General features: G+C 39.1%; 2 pseudogenes; one reads left to right on the top strand and one right to left on the bottom strand.

The window, feature by feature from the left end:
* Positions 1-11,365: 11,365 nt before the first annotated feature.
* On the bottom strand, positions 11,366-12,402 carry LOC147462484 (uncharacterized; annotated as a pseudogene).
* Positions 12,403-15,978: 3,576 nt separating this feature from the next.
* On the top strand, positions 15,979-18,554 carry LOC147462483 (uncharacterized; annotated as a pseudogene).
* The last annotated feature ends 363 nt before the right edge of the window (positions 18,555-18,917 follow it).

Below are 18,917 nucleotides of genomic sequence, written 5' to 3'. Positions count from 1 at the left end.
CCATGTAAAATTGGATCTTGGAAGTTAGTCTCATTATCATTCATCCCATGCAGCACACGAGTCACCATAGCCGGGGTTGGAGTCAACCTTGATTGTGATCTATTCAAGAGAGAGTATATGTCTGGTCAAGTACCTATGTATCGTCCAGTCAAGTATCCCAATTGCTTTGCACATTGAAGATAGGAGTTGATGACATCTGTAACACAAGCATCATACAATGTGATCTTTTTTTTTCCTCCCTCTCCAGAAAGCCAACTTGCATGTATACTCTCCGATAAGTTTGTAGTAGGGATAGCAGCACGTTCCCATGGGCTCAAGTCATCCTGAAAGATTAGAAACATTAGTTCACAACATTAGCTCACAATATTTACTACATAATTGTGAGATTTATACAAAAAAAAAATCACATTTATGGCAATGCCCCCCCAATGTGAGATTCTATCCTCCCACCAGGAGAACCAATTTTTCAAAGGCACTAGATTCTCTATTGGAACACCATTCTCATACCACCATCTCTTTATTGACCTAGCTTGCATTTGTGCTTCCAACAAAGTGTTACTTGTTCGCCATTTTTCACACAAAGAAATATGCTCCATTTGTTTTTCATTTGGAATGAGTGCTCTTGTTTTCTTTTGGAGACTTTGCTCCCAATGGAACAAGCATGATCTTTCACGACCTTCCATTACATTGTCTGCTCCTCCATTGTAGACTGCTCGAATAGCATTCCAATTGGCACCTGCCTCATCTGCCATAAACCCAATGAAATTTGCAATTGAATATCCATTCTCAACCATAACAGAATTGAGACTTTTCCAAAATAATATTTGTGACTCTGTATCTTCCTCCTTGGTGTCACATATTGCAATAACCATCAAGCTCTTCATGCTGAGGCAAAAAGTATGCATGGTAAGATGTATTAGTCAATGATTAAATTATCACTTTTATATACATCTAGAAATTTATCACCTTGGGTCATAAACTGAGCATGATATGGTTGACCATCCTTCAACACGATGCGTATAGTCAAAATGGACCCAAGCATTATGTAGATCTCCTTGACCAGAACGATCCATGCGTCTTATTAAATCAACTCCTAAACTAGGACCTTTGGTGGACATCTTAAAAACAAAACATTTATCATGAAGTCCTCCTTGGCCAGGAAAACGACTCCCATGAAAAAATGGGAACAAGCATTTTTTCTTCAGTAAGAGAATATTGTCAAATCCATCTCCCACTACAATTGACCCTTGTTGTTTTTCTGAAGCAATGATACTCTTTAATCTGTTATACATTAGAAAAAAGAATTTTAAGTACTATACAGATAAATATTAACAAAAATAATGTATCCTTACCTTTGGTTTTGCACAAGTGGCATCATCTCTTCTAGAAAGTTTTGAAGTTCTGCATCTCCCATAGAATGTCCCTTGTCAAGAATGAGTGAATCCATCAGAACTTGACGAGCCACAAGCATTTGAATTTTTCAAGGACCACTAGACCTATCAATCTTCAACACTGTTTGGACTAATCCTCGTATTTTTTCTATGGCAGCACGAGATGTACCTTTCTGCACATCATGCTCATGGTGGCCTACATGCACTACCAATCTTGACATGTTGCAATCCCCTAGCAAAACGTAGTAAATTATGCATGGACATATAGCTTGACAAGTGACAACCTTGCCGCAATAATGACATGTAATCTTTGTCCTGTCTTCCTGAGCAAGGTAACCTTTTCCTATTGGTTTATCTAAATATCCATGAAAATATGCATTATTGAATTCTTTATTGTTTAAATAGTACTGACAAACATTTCTATGACATTCCAAGGAGCCCAAACAATAATTCATCCGAACTGGACACCCAATGGACATGTTGGGCTTGGGGGCGCGTCCATGTATGTCCATCAAATTTCTGCTCCATGCCACTCATTGACTTACATTTGCCAAAAGTTGATGGAAGTTCAAACACAAGATTCCCGTTGTATTCTCTAGGTAGTTCTTCCACTTTCACAGGCCCATGAGATTGTTTCATTAGGTCTTTCAATCGGTGAGATGTTGAAAAGGATAATATCCAGTCCACCACACTCTTAACCTTTTTTGACAGTTTCTCATCACCGCTGCTGCTATCGAGGACAATATAATTCTCCTGTTGTTTTTGCAAATTTGTGTACAAGTCTCCTTGGGTTGGTATCTTGATAGCTTTAGCATAGAAAGCGCTTGCATTCAGTAAGTTTGTATCCTCTGAGTCTTCCACATCATTGGTTTCCTTCTCTGTATGCACCATAGCATATCTTTTTGATAAAGAGGCATCAAGAATGAAATGCTGATGGCCTTCCATATCAAAGTGAGATGTTGTTTCAACAAGGGTGACTTCAGATCCAAACTGTATTAGTGCATTCAATGTTTGAAATTGTCTGTGAGGTGGTAGTATACTTTGCAAGAAATATGCACTAAGGAGGAGCTTTCCATCTCTAAGTTGAACCTCTCGTTCAAGTTCTTGATCACCTATTGTCCAGGTGATGATGGATGCTCTTTCATCCATGCTAACAAGGTGGAGAAGACAGAGAGAAATAAGCAGTTAGTAAAGAGGTCAATATATGGAGACGGACGTGGACAAATGGTTTTTAAGTAAGTTTTTATGCAAGTGGCATAATTGTTCATTATTATGTTTTTTTATTTCGTAAAAAAAAAAGATTTCAAGATATTTTTCCTTTTATAAGTGGGTAGAAAAAACCTACAATCAAGATTGTCAAGCAGTGGTTACAGAGCTCACCTCCTTATGAGTGGTGTATAAAGAAACCACAATTTTTGATAATATTTGGCACAAATCTCAAGTTTTTTAGTTATTGAGTTCATCTTCTTATGAGTAGGTGAAAAGACAGTGTATTTTAAGTGTATGAAATTGTAAAAATCCCCCTTGGATTATGAACACCAAAAATTTTAGATTTTAAAATGTCGTTAATCATCAAAAAATTTACACAATATTTTAGTGTGATCATCGACAAAAGCTTCGAATTTTGACCTGAAAGCCGAGAGAATACCAAGTTTGCCTTTATTTTCACCGATTAGGTGCAGTGTTCGGAAAAAGTGTGCCTTATCAAAGTAGCCGGTTGAGGGGAGTGCAAGAAGGAGAAAATTTTGCTTAAAATACATGGAAAATAGTGTAATTTTGAAAAAACACTGGCTAGTAATGTAAAATTTCCGGTTCAGATTTGTCTTGGAGGGATTTTTGTATGTTTGTGAAAATGATTTTTCCCGAACAGTGATTAGGTGTAATGTATTTTTCTAGCCCGCATAATTGAAGTAATTTTTAACCTAGGGCAACTGTGCTTTACTTGGAGCTCCTGCTCGGTGGACTTGCTGCATCTCCTGCGTGAAGCTGTGAAACAAGGTACAATCCCCTCCTCCTCCCCCACACCTATGCTCCCACAACTCGGTAACCGTCAGCGTGCGCGCTAACGGTTACCGAGCTGTGGGAGCATGGGTGTGGGGGAGGAGGAGGAGAAAAATAAAATAGTGCGAGCTCCTCATGCGCGAGCTCCCCAATCGTAAGCGCGCGCGCTGACCGTTGAGGAGCTTCAATTGTTTGCTGCTTAATCCCTCCAGTGGGCAGTTCAATTACTAGCTTTTACAGGAGGCGCACGATTCAGCATTTGACAGGCGCACCTTTTTACAGCATTTGATAGGTGGACCAGTGCGCAATATTCAACAGAGGCCACCAGCAAACAGAAGTTCAACACCGCGGACGGGGACAGACCTGCAAACTTGCAAAGTGGAGGTAAAATAGTGCTAAAAACGGCCTATTTTGGCAATAATTTGGCTAAATTTTGAGTTATCTTGCAGAAAGGCTTGGGATTCATGTTAAGGGCATATTGGTAGACATGTATATGCAATGAAAGTATACTGCTATGTTGAAGAGATAAAATAGCCCAATTTTATTTGCTCTTCTAAGTGCCGTAAACAGAGACTAGAGGCTGATAGTTAGCATCCTTGTGAGTAACCTTGACAAAGAGGTCAAGGTCATGCTCAAAATCGGCATTTTTTAGCTGAAAACAATGTAATTTTGTAGCAAAACCTTACATAGCTTGGAACATAGAATACAAGTAGATGACCTGTATTGTGGTAATCTAATAGATGATTATCAAGTGCTCGCAGTGACATGTGTGGTCATGAATACACGTAGAGATGTGTGCTTCCCCCTTATATTTCCCCTTTAGTTTTCAACATCATGAGCAGGTACTATGGCAAACCTACCTAGGTGCGCGGACACAAGCTTGCCACCGCATCTAGCTACGTATGTAATGCTCCCCCCCAGAGGAGCTTGTTATATTCTTGCTGTATAGAACTTTAGTAAGTGGCTGTAGCACTTCAATCACAAATTTTTTTAGATATTTTAGCTTTTGTCAAAGAGATCCCCCCTTCCCTTCTATTCCAGATAGTGTTCAACATCATGAGCTTTTGCATATGAGGCAACACATAATCTCATTTCTCTGTGCTTGGGCTCCCTTCCCTCCTCCCAGCCTCCTCCTTGGACATAGCAAATCTCAGCCTGCACACACATGACGAGTTCTGTGCTGTATTCTTATAGAACAACCCATCAAATACAGTCTCCACCTCCAAGATGCTCAAACATTTACTGTACATATCCACAAGGACACTACCCACAAAGGGATCACAGTGCACACCATGGAGTTTGGCATCAACATGTAATGCTCTCCCAACTTTGAGAGGAGTCTCTTTGACTACAAAGCCCTCAACAAATGCGGCCTGTTGCTTCTCTGCAAGTATGGAACATCATCTTGCAGGCAACTACAAATGTTATGTTATTGGGCCTCACAGTTGCTTCCTCGTTCATCTTGCCATATAACAACATGGCCTTCTATGCTTCTTCCTGCTCAACATATGCAGAAAGCATGGCATTCCATGAGACAACATCCTGATGGTACATCTTACAAAAGACACCACTTCAGCAAGATCCCCGAACATAGCATACACGGTCACGAGGGCACTACTCACATAGACATTTGTGTGGCCACTCCTCAAGATATCATCATGTAATGCCCGGGAAATTTCCAGCGACAACGTTCTTGAGGATATTCCATAATTGAAACTAGGCTCTTCCTGCTCCATAAGGGTGCAGCAAGCTTGGATCATGATCGAAAAGGTCCAATCACATGGAGCAATGCCATGTTCCAGCATTAGCTTAAACACGTGCAAAGCTGTTTGCTTGTGAGACTGTGCTCAACATTCACCGCCCTCAGAATTTGTCTTACTCAACATCCAAGGTGTGTGGTCTCATCCAGTCTATCATCCCAGCACAATAGCACAAATGACGCAATCTACTTGCCTACAAGAGCTAGATTACGTGTGTGTGTTTGTGTGTGTGTGTGTGTGTGTGTGTGTGTGTGTGTGTGTGTGTGTGTGTGTGTGTGTGTGTGTGTGTGTGTGTGTGTGTGTGTGTGTGTGTGATAGCAGACATATTTGGACAGCGGACTAGTGCTCGATTTTTTTTTCCAAAAACCTAGCAAACTAGAAACAATAGAGGTAAATTGACAAAATTTGAAGGTTTTTACATCAAATTACACTAATTTTTTCAACATTTTGTAGGTTTTCTCATCTTCAGATATAAACTTTAGATGTAAATTTCAAAATTTGTAGGTGGGATTACACTAAACTTAGGTTTTTTTTAGCACTGCAGCAGCGGACAAATCCGAAGAGCGGGCAACAAATTTGGAGATCGGCATCTGGAGCAAATTTGGTACACTCTATCAAGTTCACACAAATTTAGGCCGAAGCTTTTCAAATGCAATGGAAGTTCACTTAAATGCGTGTTATTATGGTGTTTGGCATGAAATGTAGCGGCATTAACAAGTGGTGCAGATTGTAGCTATTGTTTGAATGATGTTGATGTATAATGCTTTTTCAAATCTTTATTGATGTAGAAATTTATGGCTCCCAAAAGACGAGGCAGCAAGTCAATCAAGAGAACGTTTGATTCTCCATGCATGACCTTGAGATAAGGTCCTTCCAAGAGAAGGCATCCAATCGATCAAGAGGCATCTTCTCATGCAGTTGCTACTCGTAGTCCTCATTTCAAACGAGGGGGAAAGAGACGTAGAAAATGCATCTTTGTTGATGATGAAGCTGCCGTGGAGGAAGGTTCTAACCATTTGGAGAGTGGGATGATGTAAAAGGAGATGAGTCTCGAGAGATGACAGTGGAGGTTGAAATAGGTGAGGATGTTGAAGATGAAGATTTAATAGAGTCTGATGGGATAGGTGAGGATGATGTGGCCCAACATTCTCGACACTTGGGGAAAAAAATCCCGTTGGGGATTATGAAGGATGTGTTAAGTCAATTTTACTTAAAACAAAGAAGCAACCCTCCACTTATACCTTTATGTCATTTGGTTGCTCATGAAGTTGTACGAGTGGCTACAGATTCTGCATCTTGGTTGATTCCTAGTTTTGACAATGTTGCTTACTTGGATACAATGGGATCTTTTTTGGTGTCGGCGGTGAAAGATTCCTTCGGCTCTTACATGCCTATCACTCCTCTTGTGGAAGGTAGTTGGGATCCTATTTGGCAAGCTAAGAGTGTTTCATTTGATAATCAGCTCAATAAGGAGTGGCAAGAGATTCGAGGGTGTCTGTTTTTGGTATGGGATGGAAACCATCGGCTGAAAACATGGATGCGACGCATAAAAGAAGGTAAGAATTAACATCAATGCACTAATTGTTTGCTAGATTTAGCTGTACCTTCTTTTTGGCTAATTTGGTGTTCTTTTGTCAAGTATGGCATGATAATGAGGAATATCATGTGAGTGTGAGATGCCAATTTTTGGAAGTAGAAAAAAAAAGAGGCCGAACTATTGCTTGCTCTTGACACCACTAATGTGTAAGTTATAAATTTGTGGTCTTTTTGTATTTCTAAATTAATCTCTCTTTAAACTATTATTTTTCATTTGTTTATATATTTATTGTAGCAGTTCACGATCAACAGTGAAACCAAATCTTGGGCATGAGATATACATGTTCCAAAAATTTGGTATCGCCAATAAAGAGAGCATTCTTGCACGTCTCACTCAAGAGGACAGAAAGTGGGCTGAGATAGAGATGGCAGTTGAGAGTAGATTATATCAAGGAGTTCCTCCTTGGTATTGGAAGGTGAATTGTTGAATTGAGTATTAACTATATATATATTTTAAGATTGTTTATGATTCATTCATTGAATGTAGTTGTGGTTATGTAGGATGATTTTAATGCATTTATTTCAAAGGAAACTACAAAATTGAAAGCTCTTGGATTAGATAAGGTGGATTTTGAAAGGCGATTGCGAAAGGAAACTAAACAAGAAGAAGCTGTATTGAAGGATAGAGGTTATAAGTTTTTGACAATTGCCAATCCAGTTCATGGAGAGGAATTTTTTGAGTTTCTCTTTGATGTGAAGTGGGATGATCCATCCATGGTAAAAATCACACGAGACAAGTTAAATGCATTGTGCTCCTCAAAACTACCTTCTGAAAGGTATCACGCTTTTCAATACTTTTTTACTAGTTTTTTGTTTATGTTTTTCAATTCTACTGAAAATAGTGACATTAAAAGAGAGTTAAATTTCTACTTGAGCAAAAAATTTCTACATGAATGGTATATGAATATACTTATATAAGATGGTGTTTATGTTTTTGATATATTTTTGGTCTATAATGAAGGAAAAAATATATATTGGAGATGATGAGTCTTACAAAGGCCAAAGATCCAGTCTTTTTCCACTTTGATGATGTGAAGCACTTTAGGGCTTACATTAGAAAAGAAGTTTATTGGGCTCACATGCATGATGAAGCTTTGTTGATAATAAGAAGGTTGGAGGTTGAAGAGTTCAAATTGCCAGATGGATTTGAAGCTTTTTTCAAGGTTGTTTTCTAAACTGGTCACTTTTTCCTAATAAATGTGGATTTTATTGCATTGTTTTATGATTTGATTGACTACCATAGGTGCAATTAAGAAATCATGGCTTGCAAGCTTTTCCTCAACTTTTAGGAGATATTAAAAGTGCCGGGGACTCTTCCAAAATGCCTGAGCTACAAGAGTCTTGTAAAAAGGATTTTATACAGGTGCAATTATATGAACCAACAAAGTCTTTGGCTCTTATTGAAATTATTTTGCTCAAGAGATTAAATGTTGTTATGGTGTAGATGGATGTGTGAATGTGTTTTAAATGGTGCACTTGCTACTATGCCTATGTGGTTACTGAAGGGGATGACCATTTTGCGAGCATAATCCCACGAGCAAGATGAGCGATGGAAAAAAAAGTAACATAATTAAAAAGAACCCCAAAAACACAAACATTATGCTTTGATGTATTTCACTAAGAAACACTCGATAAAAATCAAACATAGCTTTGCATCTTATCACAAAGAATCTTGTTAAGCAAAGGTAGATCAATGCTAGATCAATGCTACATGTTGAGAACTTCCTTTACAATATGTATGAGCATCATAGTATCAATACCTTTGATATAGATTATTCTATTCAACAAACAAATTAGCAACAATAATTTTGTTTTGCAATTTCATAAGGATTTAACTAATAGAAACTGCACGTAGTAGTGGTGGTTTTATTTGAGAAACATTTCTACATTTCCAAGAATCACAAGACCATATGCAAATTGAATCTTTATGCATTGTAAATGTATCACTAGAAAAACAATAAATCACACTTTGTTAAATTTGCCTTTAGTTAGCTCTCTACCTTTTTGAATGCCTAATTGTGGAATGTATACAATAGTAGCCAAGGATACATGCTCATTTTAGGCTAAAATTTTTGAAGGCTGTATACCATAAACAGTGCATTTGCAAATAACTCAATTGCTAGAAAAAATACCTTGTAAGTAAACAGACAATGTTAGTTTTGAAACTATATATAGTACAACTGTAGGAAAAAACACCTTGAGACTATATATAGAACCTAAAAATATTTTCTCAAAAGTGGCCCATAACATATAGAAATGTATATATGAGCAATCACGTAATGTATACAAATACAACAATCACACATGGTAGTTTGATACAATCGCATATGGTAGTTTGATTGAGCAGCTATGCATAGACAACATTTTCCAAAATTTGCAAAAAAATGCAAGGTAATCTAAAATCTATGACAAAAGTCTAAGTGCTTGTGGAGCTCCCTTTTAGTCAAGGCTACTTGATGAACAAAACTTTGATGAAACACATCTAACCCAAGCTTTATTGTGTAGACAAAATAAAGATGCTTGCAAGGCATATATTTATTACCCTCTCGTAAACGCTTTTGGAAATCCTCACAAGTGCAAGAAGGAAAGATGAACACTACCACCAAATAGCTCTCCTCATTTTGCTCGCTTGTACTGGTTGTCAAAGTAAATTCCACATGCTCATTTTGAATCACCACACGTTGGCCATGAATTGTGCAAATCAACTCTGTAGCTCTATTGATTCTTGCCTCCATATCTTTTGTTATGACCCTAGTGACCACCACCACCCTACCATCACGGTGCTTAGGACGCACATCAACATCATCTGCATTGTGCACCAAATTTGCATTTTGTTGTGATGTAGTTTCAATATTCTGCAAGTCAAATCCTGCAGCTCACAATGCTTCTATTTCTGTATAATCTAAGGATGTTCCTTTTGCAATTGGCCATATAGTAGGACGGTTTGCTGGTCTCTCCTTCAGAATTTTTGATGGCTCCCATGTATGATCAATGTTGTTGCCACAGAACCATACAAATTGTTTTCTTAGACCTGAAGGGATTTCAATGAGACCCTCAAAACAAGGGGCAGGCACCCGTAATAATCCTCCTCTACCCTTCTTATGAATTAGCTCATTGCACTTTTTGTTTTTATGTCGTAAGTATCCTTGGCATCACACTTCACTCCCTGGATTTGTCTTTCGAATAGCCCATCGTGTGTGGTGAACATCCACCTCAATAGTGGTTTGTATTCCAATTGAGCTATGGGTAGGTCGAGTTGAGCGACGTGCAGGTTGTGTGACATACTCAAATTCAGGCCGATGTGAATCTCTATCTCTAATTGGATTATTGTGTTTGCCTTGTCGTCGTCGCCTCACTGTCCTTGAAACACCATCTGCCAGAAAGTTTCTACTGGCAGCATTAAGCTCAATTGCTTCATGATTAGTTAGGTCCACCACTTCTGTAGGTCTTGGGAGGGTTGCACTAGATGAAGCTTGTCTTTTTTTAATTTTCTCAATTCCAGGGCCACATCCAAGGTGTCCACCCTTAAGAAAAGAGTCATATTTTGACTGCTGCAAAAGAAGAGTACAAAGATCACCGTAGCAAGCATTGTATAGAGAAATATATTTAACCCCATCATTGGAAGCTAACCAACTCCCATGCACGGACTCCGCTAAGTTTGCCTGTGGTACTAGTTGCCTGTCACTCCCTCCAAAGACTGAAATAAATTTAGAACTTGCAATTATTTTATCTACTCTAAATATTTAACAATGAGTCACCTTGACCATGTATTCACCCCAATGTGCAACTCTGGCATGCCACCAGACAAGCCATGTCTCAAGAATTGAAATCTTAGTCTTGTCTAAATGTCCTTTTCTCAACCACATACGTAGATTGTCCAATTCTGTTTCGGCAGTCTCTTCAGAAGGTGCAATCCTCCATGCTCTACACCTTTGTTTAAACTCTTCTTGACTATGGGGAAGGATACATTTTCTTGCATGTTGTTGCATACTCTGTTCCCAATGAAATGAGCATGATATTTCCTGTCCAACCATAACGTTATTAGGGCCTCCATTAAAAGCTGTCCTCACAGCTTGCCAATTTGCCTGAGCTTCATCAGCCACAAATCCTTTGAATTCAGCCTTTTTGTAACCCTCCTTTTGCATCACTCGATTCAGTAGCATCCAAAAAAGAGTTTGAGCTTCAGTATCTTCCACTTTAAAATCTCCAATAGCTATGGTTTGCATTTCTTCAACATAAGGCTTATATACATGGCATGCCATAGTTGTCCATTCTTGCATTCTTTTAACAAAATCAAAGAAAACCCAACAACTTTCCAATTTGCCACCAGGACGCATTTTATTAACCAAATCAACACCATTGCCAGGTCCTAGGGTTGACATTTTAAAAATGTGACATCTATCAAAGCCAGAGAACTCTAGTTGACCAGGAAAGGCCATGCTTTGGAAAAAGTCAAAAAGCAAGCGCTTCTTCAAACTAAAAATGGAATCATAGCTAGTAGTGGGTTGGCCGACCTCCTCTTGTGCTTCTTTCCTCCACCGTGACAATCTTCGTTTGTCAAGTGTAGGTGCAAGTTTAGCAAGGACCTCACCTAAGTCCTTGTCAGAAAGCATTGTCTTAGCAGAGTGGCAGTACTATTTCCTTTGCCAATTTTTGTTGGAGAGACCTTGGCCTACCCACAAAATCTTTAGATATCATGTCCTTCACTTTGACTTTAACATCCACCATTGCTTGTTTTGCAACACCCTCAGCACAACTAGGTGTAAGTGACAACCCATGTGAAGAATCCCTCTCGTTATTCTCTTACCAGGGATCTTTGAGGGCAAGCAAAGAATGAGCTTACAAGGGCATTCAGAGATGCAAGTTGGGGGAAGATTACAATAAAAGCATTTTAGGCTTCCAAAGTTGCCTGTCGTGGATCCTGAGGGACAGACTTTTGACAAACGCCCTGTCCAAAACTTTTCGTTCATTTCTTTTGATCTTTGTACTCCTGAACATATATTGTTTAGGAACATCAAGTGTCCACCACATTTTTTGAATCTGACAATCCCATCAAATCCAGCGATATTGCTTGTTACTGCATTTGTCCAAACATGTCCATCAAATTTGTCATTTGCTCCTCTTGTCCTATTGGTAGGGTCTGCATATGGAAGCTCAAACATTAGTTTCCATCATATCTTTGTGGTAGCTCATCAATCTTTCTTATCTCACGAACTAGCTCAAAGTTTGCTCTTAAAGAGTTCTTTTGTGGCAGATTTCTAAGCATCTCAACTATGCTATGTGCAATGGCAGTTTCCAAGAGCAATCTCTGTTGCTTTTGGCTCACCTTTCTCCTCCACTACCTGTTGTATTGAACACTCTTCCTTAATTTCTATAACAGGAGCTTGTCTTGATAGCTGTCTGCCATGCAAAACAAATGTCCTTCCAAATTGAATATCCAATTGAAACACAGTATTCTCTCCTCTGTGAATATTTGGCACCTCAAAAGAAAGACCTTCATTCTGCTCACCAAATAATTGATGCAAACTTATTGTATGCTCTACTAATCTAAAATGTGCACTTAACTCATGGCGTGAGATCTCCACAACACTGTTCTGAGTTGAAAGCTCTATCTGTTTAGTGCTGCTCTCATCTCGTATAATTGCAGTATTCATATTTGCAGAAAGTAGAAGGCAAAAGGCGAAAGTGGCAAAAGATAGGGTTAAACAGAGAACAAGACTCGTATATATGATGGTATGAGAGTGAACAATAAAGCACAAGATATTCTGTTTTAAAGTGCTGATTGGCGGTATTTAATGCGGAGTATCTTACTTTAGATATGACTCAAGCATTGTTATCATTTTTATTATATATCTTGTATTATCATTTTTATAGTTTCCATAGATTCAATAAGTAAAAAAATAGATTTAAAATGTCCTACATGCCGTGGTCTTTGATTGTGTGGACAGCTTGAAAACGTAGCTCTGTGTGCGATCCCTACAGCACACAATGAAACGATGCAACCAACAGAAACGTGAACAGGTACTCCTCTCTCTCTCTCTGTTGTTTTTGCTACCAGGTCGTGGAGGGGTTTCAACAGAGAAACTCCTCTGTATCTTAGCAAATTGGTTTCGGGTGCACACAGTAGCATGCTGTGCAGCTCCACTTGACCCTTGAGGGCACACAATCCCTATCCTTGACACAGTCGGGGGCAGCCCCTATCATTGACCCTCGCACACAGTAGCTCGACTTGACCCTCACACACAGTAGCAAGCTGCTCTTGGTCCAGATGGCCCTTCTAAAGGGGCCCCCACCCACTGAGCAAAAACGCGTGACCAAGTAGTTTCGATGGCGAAACACTTAACTGTGTAGGTGCCCTTTGCTTTCCAGAGGTTAATCAACCTTTGCTGATTTTACCGTGCGAAAGGATACAAGCCTGTTGATAGCCGCCAAGGATGCGTGATCTGTTGCAAATCTGTTGCAAAAACACATGATTTGATGCAAAAACGCGTGATCTGTTGCAAAAATATGTTGCAAAAACGCGTGATCTGTTGCAAAATCTGCTGCAGTAAGTGTGTAGGTGCCCTTTTCTTTCCACATCTCAAGAAGTCGAATTAGGAACAGATCTGTTGCAAAAACGCGTGACCAGGCAGCCAAGGCTTCAAGATAAACAACTAGAACTTCAAGCTTAAAATGAAGCAATCAAGCTCATTTCAAGAGAGAATGAATTGCATGTGTAGGTGCCTGAGAGCTATTGGGAGCAGGTGTTGATGCCATGGCAATTGAGAGATTTAAATTAAGTCAATGATGTGACTTTTGGATAGGATTTTCCATAGCTCTAATGAATCCATACTGCTTGTTATACTAGCCTGCTACTGCTGTATGTCAGTGATCGTTCCACAGAAGCAACTAGTGAAGAACCTCCGGACACTGGGAAAACAAAAGAGCAGATCCTCCAACTAGAGCAGATTCAAGACTACCAACTTCAGTCTTGTACAAGTCATGTAGAGTATTTATTTGAACTTAAAAGTTACTCCCCTCTAGATCCTCATAGGATGACTCAACAGGATTACCCTTGTTGCTTCATCTCTCTAATTCATAGATTCTAAAAAGAGCCCAAAACAGAGAGCCTATTCCTTGCCATTTTCCATCCCCAAAATTGCGCATTGAGGCCTACTGGTTTTTTTTTCAAAAAATGCTTGTAATCACCCAAATTATCCAAACTGTGGTATCAAACATGTGCCTTCTTCCCAATCATCTGTCAAGATGTGTTTTAGAACATGTCTAAGCATGATCTACAGGCGGGCGAAGCTCTTTTGCCAAATAGGCTCTTCAGCTCAACAAATCTAAATCTCACCTCTTGAAATCTCTAGAAATTATGCACAGATCTAAATTTTTGTTAACTATCAAACTTTTAACCTCCAACACCATGAAAGAGTGTATGATGCCATGGCAATGACTGAGCAGGTGGCTTGGGGCTCTTGGCAAGATTGGGTTTCGCCGGCGAAATACCTGTGAAGACGTAGATTCTTGACCAACATGGGACTAGATAGCTGTGTATTGGCTTTCCACACCATCAAAAGGGGCTAGCTGTGTATTGGCACACCTTTGACCTTCAATTGTGTTATGAGCTGCCTTTCCCCATCGAAATGCATACATATCTCAGTCAAAATGCATACATATCTCAGTAAGATTCCAACATATCTCAGTCGAAAGGCATACATATCTCAGTCAAGCCATAAGATGAGGAAAGTTATTTTCAACACTGCTCCATGCCAGGGGTTTCGCCGGCGAAACCCTGCCTGGGTATTCATCATTGGAAGGTCGCATGGGGGGGGGGGGGGGGGGGGGGGGGGGGGGGGGGGGGGGGGGGGAGCATATGCGAGGCATCATCACAAGAGTTGGGGCATAACTCATCTATGGTGTTGGAGCATAAATCCTCTTTGGTGTTACACTCCGCATTTCTTGTGAGTTCTGGACGTCATTACTTCATCTCTAACTCCACCATAACATCAACAATAAACACCATTCTGTGATATTGTACAGTTGTAAACAAAAATTATTTGGGATTGGTGGCCGGGAGCCATAGATGGTGTAGGCTAAATGCGATGCCAATTGAAGTACAATCAAACAGTAGCCATCGGTTAAGGGAGATACCGACCATTTGTCCTTCACATATCTTACTGTGGATGTGTTAATGGCAGAGGTTAAATTTTCTGGTTGGACTTCTTTTCCCATTTGCTTTGGCCATGAAGCCCATTGGCTATAAACTGCCTCTAACATGCCATTGCACTTAAAATGTCAGAAACTATCTGGAGTATTTCAAACCAACAGTATTTCGAGTGTTTGTGTAAGTGCATTAAGGCCGAGGCTCTTCCCCCATTTTTTCATCCGGCTGAGATTTGGAAGAGGCTACTATTTGATTGTACTTCAATTGGCATCTCTTGCCAATATGTTGATTGTAGGAGGTACCCAGTATGGATTGGTGATTGGTTGAGATGTGTGTGATGCATATACATAGGAATGGGGCTGGTTTTAAGCATAGAAGGCCAATGCTAAGACCTCAACAAACATTAAGACCTCAACAAACACACACACACACACACACACACACACACACACACACACACACACACACACACACACACACACACACACACACACACACACACACACACACACACACATGCATGTGATGTCGGATTTTGACTGAAATGCATGTTCTTAAGTTTTGAATTTTAAATTTGGCCCATAAATAAGCATCTTGTTTGAAGAAATTTTAAATGTATGTAAGTTTAATATTTTTGTTGATATGTTTATTTGTTCTTTATTTGTGCTTTGGAAAGAGGACAAAAGGTTCACCCAAAGTCATACGCAAGAAGAGGAAATCTGTTGCTAGCAGCGAGGATAGAGAAAAATTAGTCGATAAAGCTGAAAATGCTCAGGCTAATCAACAAGTAGAAGACATTCATGATGATCAAGGAGATAAAGAGGCCACTAATGATAAGGATGTAGATGGGGGTATGAAGGACAATCAGAAGGTGACAGATGACAAGGAGGTTGAGGAGGTCATCCCACAAGCTATTATCAGGCCTCAAGGCTCCGAGTTTATAGACAGTTTAACCCTCAATAAAGGATTTATACCCCCTATGATTCCTCTTTGTAGGTGTTTGATAAATGAGAGAGTACGAGAGCTTAGAAGGGACCTTTCTCTACTTAAGAAGGTTTTTGAAGAAGAAGGGTACCTTAAGATGAAAGGTATGTTCATCTTATCCATAAATATTCCTGATGGTTCAAGTAGAGATGTTAATGAGGACATTACAAAAACTTGGGACAAGTATTGGCATATGGTTAACAAAGAGTTTGAGGATGAGCTTGAAAACAACGATCAATGGTCCATGTTGAAGGGAAAGATGTTCTTTTCCACTGGGAAGGGAATCATCGAGCGGCCTCTTGGATGGAGAGCATAAGCGAGGTCTCACGTAATGACAAGAAGAAACATGTGAGGGTTTTGGCACAATTTATTGTTTCTACCCAACAAGAGGAGTTGAGATTAATTGCTGCTCTTCAAAGATTGAACATGTAAGTCTTATTTTCATTTGTACATTAAATTTTTCTTTTTCTTTGTTTTAATGATACGTCTTGAGGTAAATTTTTATGGTTTATTGTTTATGTAGAATGAATGAAGAAGCAATCATTAAGACCAATCTCAAAGACTACTTGTATCATACAAGTACCATTTGTTCTTTAGATGGGTCTCAAATCACTGAAAATTTTACTGAGTCTGAACAAGTGTCAATGGAGAAAGCAAGGGATCAAGAAGCACAATCAGGAAAGAGGGTTTAGTATCCTCTTACTCAATCTATCCTTGGTCCCATGGTTTATGGGGTATGTACTTAAATTTGTTAAGATTTGGTAAGATTCTAATAATCTTTTTGGTTCTTGATATATTTTATTGAAATGGTGTACGCAGAATAAATGGAAGTCTGATTTACAGGTAGCATTAAATAAGATACCTCTTACTTTGTCACAAGATGAACGTGTGAGGGCTGAGATTCAAGAAAAGAGGAATGTTGTTAAAGCTTACAATAGACGCATGACTCGGGTGAGTACAACACAGTATTAAAAGTATAATAAAAAGATTTTTTTGTTTGGTTATTGTAGAATCTATCCGTGGTGAATCCTGCTAATGGAGAAGAATGGTTTCTAATTTTATGGAGTCTTCCTTTTGAGGATGAAAAATTCAAGATTACAATAGAGAAACTCTACTCTATATCTTGTGCTACATGTTCTCAAGAGCTAAAGATAAAAATGCTAAAGCTTTTGGGAGCAGATGAGAACTTTCGCCAAAGTTTTGGAATGCCTTTGGGAGATCATTTCTATATCCCTTGGTTGGCCAAGGAAGTATGGATGGATCAAGTCTTGGAGGATGCAAGAAGGCTTTTACAACAGGTTATAGATTCCACACATGGAGTTCACAAGGTGGTTTTGCCTCTAGATGTTCACTTGGAGTCATATTTTGAAGACATTGTTAGTAGATATAGAGGAGTAATTTTTTACAAATTTCAAAAGGAGATGAATGTGGCCACTCCACCATTAGAGCATGTGGACTTGAAAAATTCTTCCCGTCGATTGGTCTATATGTAATTCCTATGTTATGCATTTTGCTAAGTGACTATTGTTGTATTATATAAGTTCATTTTATTTATGTAATCATATTGTTGTAGGTTCTAGATGTATCTCATAAGAAGTAAGAAGATCACTTGCATGCCTGACATATGTAAAGCATGGAAAATTATGTGTCCTCCTACATATAGTATGTACACCTCCACTATCTTCAGAGAGAACAATGATTCTGGTGGATCCTTTCTTCTCATGGATTGGGAGCATAAGCACTGCCCTTGGTGGATTGATATGAAGAAAGGTGAGTGTCTAGAAGAGGAGAAGGAGAATTATCTTCGTCATTTGAAGGGTGAATGTAAGTCCGACTCAGGGTCATCAGGAGAGATGACTGTTGAGCAAAGGAAGAAGATGGAGGAAGAGTTGAAAGCTCTCAAAGAAAAAGAAGATCAAGAAAGACAAGAGCAAGGCAAGAATCATGGAGGCCGTCCACCATCAAGAAAGGGTGGAATGTCAATCAAGGGTAAGTAAGTTAAATTGTTGGTGGGAACAATATGTTCTTGCTATTCTTTCTTTTTTTATGTCTTGTGCTAATCATTATGGCATGGATTGATTTGAAGAAAAATGTGTTATTTTTTTGGCTATTGTTAGATGCAAGAAACTTAGGAAGTTCTCATACCCAAAAGAATGTTGGAAAGGGAGCTTTGATTCATGCACCTTTGGCTAGTTTCCATTCCATTCAAAAGAACAGAGACATAAAACAGTCAAAGGTTTGGATTTATGATTACATTGAGCTTGGCAAGGAGTTCACTGCAAGAAACTTCAAGGATGGTTTTGTGGTGATGCGAGAGTTTTTTGTTGGCTTGGGTGAACGTGAGAAGATAAGAAATGGAAAACCTAGTGCATGGAGTGTTGATCTTACTGTTATTGATCTTCCTACTGGTAAGAGAGTTTTCAATGCTATCTTGTATACACCATGCATATACTTAGCTCAAATTCTTAACACTCAAATACGATAATTTTGCTTGTAGGTGGGCTTGTTTAGGTTTTGATGGCATTCCTGCATGGAATGAGCTAACAGATGACCATGTCAAGTTTTCATTGGTGGTTGCATCTACAGTGATGGATGACATGGGTTGGGTGCTTGTTCTTTGTCCTAGCACCGCTCTCAGTCTTGTGGAGTGCTTGGCCACACGCACAGGCCTAGAGCTGAGTTTTAGGTGGATCATGGAGAGCTCTGAGCCATTTTCATCACGAACAAAAAATGGGCATACACAAAAGATAATAAAACATCCTTCAAAAAACATGAACAATTCTTTAAAAGAAATTTGATACATGCAAAATTGACTTTTTTATGTGTTGTTTCCATGGCTATGATAGATGAATGTATTCTATGCTTTGGCATTTCACAAGGCAGGAAGTAATCCTTCATTTGATCATGAGAGTGCTCAAAAGGTTTGTGTGTCGTTGTTTATTATTCAATGTGATTGTTTTTGCACTAAAATTCTTAAATGTTCATACATAGCTACCTCATTTTCTTGTATGGTAGGTGGGGAGAGTCTTGCAACAA

This window comes from Adiantum capillus-veneris, chromosome 2, assembly GCF_014529385.1.
Source record: "Adiantum capillus-veneris isolate H3 chromosome 2, ASM1452938v2, whole genome shotgun sequence".
NCBI classification, from domain to species: domain Eukaryota; kingdom Viridiplantae; phylum Streptophyta; class Polypodiopsida; order Polypodiales; family Pteridaceae; genus Adiantum; species Adiantum capillus-veneris.
The sequence above is the reverse complement of the archived record's forward strand: the minus strand, read 5'-3'. Positions and strand labels throughout refer to the sequence as shown.